Below are 6,960 nucleotides of genomic sequence, written 5' to 3'. Positions count from 1 at the left end.
TGTTGTCTGGGTACAAATATTTTGTGCCAACATTTAAAATTTACAATCATATTCATTATTTAATCTGTTCTCAGCTTAATTTCCAATATCTTAAATGTCTTATACTATAACAATCCTCATCATGATTTATTTAAACTCTCTTAATTATATTAACTGTTAATACATTTTCTATACCCAACTTCTTTTACTATGTACTTCACATGATTTTGATAGTATTTCTCTGCTGATGCAACCTAAGAATGCATTTCCTTTTTTGCAGCACACGGCCGACTCATATTTATTTGGTTGTCCACTAGGACTCCTAGATTCCTGTCACAGTTATGTACTACGGTTATACCAGGTACCACCTATTCCAGCGATGGCGAACCTTTTTTGGCTCGCGTGCCACAAGTGGGGGGAGCGCGGGGGGATCGTGTGCGGGCGTGCCGCACCCATAATGCAACGCGCGATCCCCAGTGCGCATGCGTGCACAACGCCCCCCCCCCATTTTTACATGCTTTTTTCTCCCTCCCCAGGCTCCAGAGGCTTTATAGGAGCCTGGGGAGGGCGAAAAGAGCCTCCCCCGCCCCCACCCCCGAGGCCCTCCGGAGGCTTCAGGGACCGTCCGGAGGCTTCCCTGACGCCTTTGGAGTGCTTAAAACCACCCTCCGAGCAACCCGGAAGTCACTTCCGGTTTGCTTGGGGGGTCGTTTTAAGCGCTCCGAAGGCGTCAGGGAAGCCTCCGGACGGTCCCTGAAGCCTCCAGGGGGGGGGGGGAAGGCTCTCTTCGCCCTCCCCAGGCTCCTATAAAGCCTCTGGAGCCTGGGGAAGGCGAAAAATAGCTTTTAAAAAGGTGAACTCAGCTGGCCAGCGTGCGCATGTGCGCTGGCCAGCTGACAGGGCAGCGCCTCGCCCTGACAAATGGCTCCACATGCCACTTGTGGCACGCGTGCCATAGGTTCGCCATCACTGACCTATTCTATACCTTTGCATTTGGTTTTTCTTGCCTAAGTATAAAACCTTACTTTGATTGCCACTGAATATTTTCAAAATATTTTCACATAGAAGCTTCTTCACAGACTTCATCCTTCATCACAAACTACCAGTCAAGCAAATTATATTTTGTCTTCCAGAGCCTTGGGGAAAAACAGTGACATTATAGTTAATTGTAACCCTCCCAGAATGCCTTCAAGGCGAGAGGGACAGAAAACAAATTTAATAATAAAAAATAAATAAGGAGAAACAATGGTCATGGTCTGGAATGATGAAGAATCTACGAGGAATCTAAGAGTCCATCCTATTCATTATCAATGTTTTAGAATACAACAGTCTTGAGGGAAAAATCTCCTATAGATTTGCAGAATTAAATCAGTATATTGTATGTATATCTTACACACCAGGAATCTTATTTTTTTTTTAATCAGTGTGATTATAGTTGATGAATATAAATTCCACTTTGACAACACATGGCAGTGTCATTCTCAGGTATGAAAAGCTACAGTACTCCTTATTTAGTGACCACAATTGAGACCAGCAACTTGGTCCTTGAATGAAGCAAATGCTAAATGAAACTCTGTCTGTACTGATCATACTTCAGCTTACCTTTGCTTTACAGACCTGTGAAAATTGTAATTGCAAAGATTGGTTGTAAAGTTATTTTTTTCATCACTGTCGTAACTGAACGGTCGCTACACAAAGTAGTCACTGAATGAGGAGTACCTCTATTGACTTCTGGGATAATGAAGAGTTCATTGTGAGCAACAGACAAGTGGTGTTACACTGGCATATCAAGGCATACCCATTACTGGACTAACTGAAGCTTCTGGGTCATTTTCAAGGGCAGCCCCATATACTATGGTATCAGTGGTGTGATTCAATTTTTTTTACTATGGGTTCTGTGGGCATGGCTTGGTGGGCATGGCAAGGGAAGGATACTGTAAAATCCCATTCCCACCCCACTCCAATGGAAAGTTACTGCAAAATCCCCTGATCAGCTGGGATTTGGGAGGCAGAGAATAGATGGGGGCAGGGCCAGCCAGAGGTGGTATTTACTGGTTCTCCAAACTACTCAACATTTCCGGTTCTCCAGAACTGGTCAGAACCTGCTGAATACCACCTCTGTATGGTATCCATTACAGTAGTGATGACTAGGGCTTAAGTGTTTGTCTAAAGCAGGGGTAGTCAATCTTTTTATACCTACCACCCACTTTTGTATCTCTGTTAGTAGTAAAATTTTCTAACCGCTTACCGGTTCCACAGTAATGGTGATTTATAAAGTAGGGAAGTAACTTTACTTTATAAAATTTATAAAGCAGAGTTACAGCAAACCCCTATCGCCCACCATAAAAGCTGGAATGCCCACTAGTGGGCGGTAGGGACCAGGTTGACCAGCACTGGAAAGTGTACCTGATCTAGGAAAAGACTATACATTTTATATATAATCTGGTAATCATATTTTATTCCTCGTTTATAGATCTTTATTGGTAGGCATGTATTTGAGCATAAGCAAGCTGGCTGCCCAAATGAAAACAGCTCCTTATCATCAACCACAGGCCTGTGTAACAAATCCAAAGCTTTACGGGGAATAAACCCAGTAGTGCTTGCAGTTGCCAACTTGTTCTACATATCTATTATGGCAATGCTGTGACAAGGCCAAATAATGCAGTCCATTGCATTAGGGTTTCATGCTCCATGCTCCTAATATGAGATAGATAGCAGATACAAGCAAAGTTACTAATAAGGGAGAACATTTGTAGCTCATGAGGGGGTCCTTGGTGCCCTCTGACCTTGTTTGTTTTCTTTCATTACCCAAACTGTCATCAGTGCTAGTGTATCAGTGTAGCACTGAGGATGTTATCTAATTTGGGTAACGAAACATCTGCAAGAAAACAGGCAAGCTCAGAGAGGACCAAGGACCCCTTGGAAACAAAGTTATTCATCCGCAATAATGTAACCAGTCAGTTCTACACATATACACATACACAGGAAAAATGGGGACAATTCTGGCATCAGAAATGGCAATTTTCAAAAACATTTGGAGAACCTTGCACCTTCAGAGCTGTCTGTTACTGATTTGTACATGTATTCATCCTCTCATCAGACCAGTAACTATGTCTCTGCAGGGCCCCTGCTCACAGAATGCTAGAAGACATGAGTCGGGAAGGTGCGGCATCTCCTCTCGCAAGCCTTTCAGAAAAGTGTAAAATCCGATCATAGCTCTCCTTAGTCTTCTCATTTGTAAGCTCATCAAGAAAGGAGACAGCAACCCTTAATAAAAGAAGGAAATCCCAAGTTTGGTTTTATATTTCCAGCCACAGATGAGTAAGTATGCACTCGCGAGTGTGTCTGTTGGTCTTTGCTGACAACTATTGCTGTTACAGAATCATGTGAAGTGTTAGCACCACTTTATAATGCCTTGGAATTCTGCATCCAGTTTTGTTCACCACAATATAAAAAAGATGACTCTGGAAAGAGTGCAGAGAAGAGCAACAATGATGATTAGGAGACTGGAGGCTAAAACATATGAAGAACGGTCGCAGGAACTGGGTATGTCTAGTTTAATGAGACATACCCAGGAGTGACACGATAGTAGTGTTCTAGTATCTAAAGCGTTCCAATATCTGCCACAAAGAAGAGGGGGTCAACCTATTCTCCAAAGCAACTGAAGGCGGGAGAAAAAGCAATGGATGGAAACTAATCAAGGAGAGAAGCAAACCTAGAACTAAAGACAACTTTTCTGACAGAACAATCATCGGTGAAACAACTTGCCTCCAAAAGCTGTGGGTACTCCAACGCTGCAGATTTTAAAGAAGAGATTGGATAGCCCTTTCCCTGAGATGATACAGGGTCTTCTGCTTGAACAGTGGAGTGGACTAGAAGACCTCCAATGTCCCTTCCAACCATTGGTGGATTTCAATTTATTTTACTACCAGTTCGCTTGTGCGCGCTTGTACGCTCAGGTGTGTGCGCAATGCTTCTGCATATGCGCAGAAGCGTCCGGGGTGGGTGGGAGGAGCCTCCTGCCGCCGCCACTTCCCACCTCTGCTTCCAACTCTGTTATTCTGTTATTCACATCTATTTCTAGAATAATTTTCTGAAAGTATCTGTCCTTTCTGTAGTTGTACACTAGAGGGCGGTGGTTTTCTTTCTTCTGCCAATTCCTAACCTATTTTAGATGAAGTGTGGCTTTTTATGTAATGATCAGAAATAAGACTCTTGTGAAACAGAATATTCTTAAGCCTCAATTTTAGAAAACACTTGTGTTTGGATTGATTAAGTGCCATCAAGTAGTTTTTGATCTAGATTTTCTCCACAAGGATCTGTCTTTTCACGTCTTCTAACATTGCACCCATTGCCACTGTAACTGAGTCCATCCACCTTGCTGCTGTTCATCCTCTTCTTCCCTTCCCTTCCACCTTTCCCAGCTTCAGAGCCTTTTCCAGATATCTGGATCTTCACATAACGTGTCCAAAAATAGGATAATTTGAGCCTGGTCATTTACGCTTTGAGTGAGAACTCTGGATTGATTTGACTGATGAGCCATTTGTTTTGGTGGGAGTTTTTTTGCGGGCTGTCCATGGTATTCTCAGAAGTCTTCTCTAACGTCAACGTTCAAAGGTATCGATGCTTTTCCTGTCTTGCTACTTCAACTCTGTGGAACTTTAGTTTCCACAGAATGTCTCAGGGACTATCATGAGTAGTACTATTCTTATCATTGTACAGAGACCTCATATTTGAATACCTTTTCGAAGGTCTTCGTGTGGCTGCTGTGTAGTACCATACCAAATATTAGTCTGCAGCATATTCGTTGACAGCTTGTTCCTTTACTGTCAATGATTGATCCTAAAAGGCAGAAGCGACACTACTGTAGTATCTTCATTGCCAATTTTATGGGTGGCTACTTTACCTGTTGTCATTAGTTTGGTCTTTTTTTATATTTAATTTTGGCTCGGGAACTTGCAGATCCTTTGCCTTTTTGGTTATCAGGACAGTGTAATCAGCATAGTGCAGTTTATCGATGTTCCTTCCTCCAATTTTAAAACCAGAAACATCTTTCAATTCATCTCCCCTTACTACGTATTCAGTGCAGGTAGTCTGTGCTTAATTAGCATAACTGGCACAAAGATTTCTGTTGCTAAGTGAGAGACTCATTTGGTAAAACATCACGTGACCACATCACTTAGTGATGGCAGTTCTCCTAGTCTCAGCTGGGGTAGTTAGGCCAGGACCTTGCCACTAGTAGGCAAGAGCCTCACATTTCTCCTGCCTGCTGGGTTCACCCCCACTTCAACTTTAAAACTTAAAAAAATAGTTTATTTATATTTCTTGTCATGACATCCACTATTTAATTTCTTGTCATAACATACACTATTCAATGTCAAAGGAGACTATAGAAGCCAGAAACTGAGGAGCACCTTGACAAATATTTATTTTGAGTGTAGACAGACCACAAGACATATGTTTCAACCAGTGGTGGGTTTCGGATCCCGTTCCAACCAGTACGGTTGCATCTTGCCGTCCAGCGATGCCTCCGTGAGCCTCCACGACGCTCCAGCTGCTCAGAGCTTTGGATGCACGGAAGCGCCAAAGACTTTAAAGACAGGTAAGGAGTGTGGGTGGGCAGGTGAGCCCTCCCGAGCACTGTACCGGAGCGGTACCCGGTGCTCCGGGCAGGCGCCGGTATGCGCGTACCGGGGCGTACCGCCTGCTACCCACCACTGGTTTCAATGTTAAATTACAAACAAACAAACAAAGAAAAGGGGGATATCTATTCAAAGCAGGAGAAACAATAGTACATGAAACGTAGGAGTTAAATAAAGACACATATGCTGATAAAATGAGGATATACCTGAACATTGTGAATTCTTGCCTGATTATAGGCCTGAATATTGAACAGGTTGGCTTAATGTTTCAGGGCAGGTTGTGTAACTCAGAATTCTCTAACACCTTGCAGCCTCACCTCACGACATCTGCTTCTGGAGACAGTTGCTGCATTTTTATATTCATGGAGCTGAGCAGTACACACGTTAATAGGATGTTAATGTTACTTTAACATAATGTCCATGTTCATGTTAATAGGATGCCTACCCCCAAAACCTCTCTCAGACCAGACCTCTGTTTATCTTTTGAATCCAACTCCTGCTCCTCCCTCAGAAATAATGACTTTACAACTCATACATATGTCGTTTCTTACAATTTGTAATAAAAGTCCCATTTCTGTTTCCTATGCATTGTCTCAGTAAATTGTAATCAAATCTACTGAAATGAAGCAATTTTAGTGAAAGAAGAATCAGAGGTCTTCCCAAAGGTGCTTTTTCAAGAGGCAACTGGACTTTCTGGTTTTTCTTTGAAGACGAATTGCTTCTCATCCAAGATGTTCTGAAGAAGCTTCTTGGATGAGAAGCGAAACATCTTCAGAGAAAAACCAGAAAGTCCAGTTGCCTCTTGGGACAACCATGATCTGGTTGACTGAGAATCTACACAGACAACCAGTGGTCTTGTTCACCTTGTTTACCAGTATCACTGACCTTGATTTATGCTGATTATCCAGGATCTTAATCACAGGTGTTCAACTTTCTTACTGTTTGCTATCTCATGCTTCTAACTGGAAATATTAGGAATACTTTATGCAAAGCATGTGGGCTAAAACTCCTTCCTCAGTATTAAGGCATCCAGGCAAGACCAAAGAAATTCAAAGTGTGGAAAACTTATTTTCCAAGACCTGCTATTAAACTCCAGTCTAAGAAGGAAAGAACAAACACGGAGAGTAGATACTTCTGTAAGGGACATGCTCTGCCTTTCCTTATTAATCAGGACTATCCCAAAGGCAAAAACATGCTGTAAATGCTCAGTTTTCTCACCAAATCCAATGGCAGATTGAATGGAAATCCTTATCCCAAGAGCAGGGATAGCAACAAGTTCCAGTACCCGAAAGGGATTCTTTTTTTTAATGCATGAAATATTTTCTCAGGAGAACTAGAA

This window comes from Natrix helvetica (assembly GCF_964273705.1).
Source record: "Natrix helvetica genome assembly, chromosome: 1".
NCBI lineage: Eukaryota > Metazoa > Chordata > Lepidosauria > Squamata > Natricidae > Natrix > Natrix helvetica.
The sequence above is the reverse complement of the archived record's forward strand: the minus strand, read 5'-3'. Positions refer to the sequence as shown.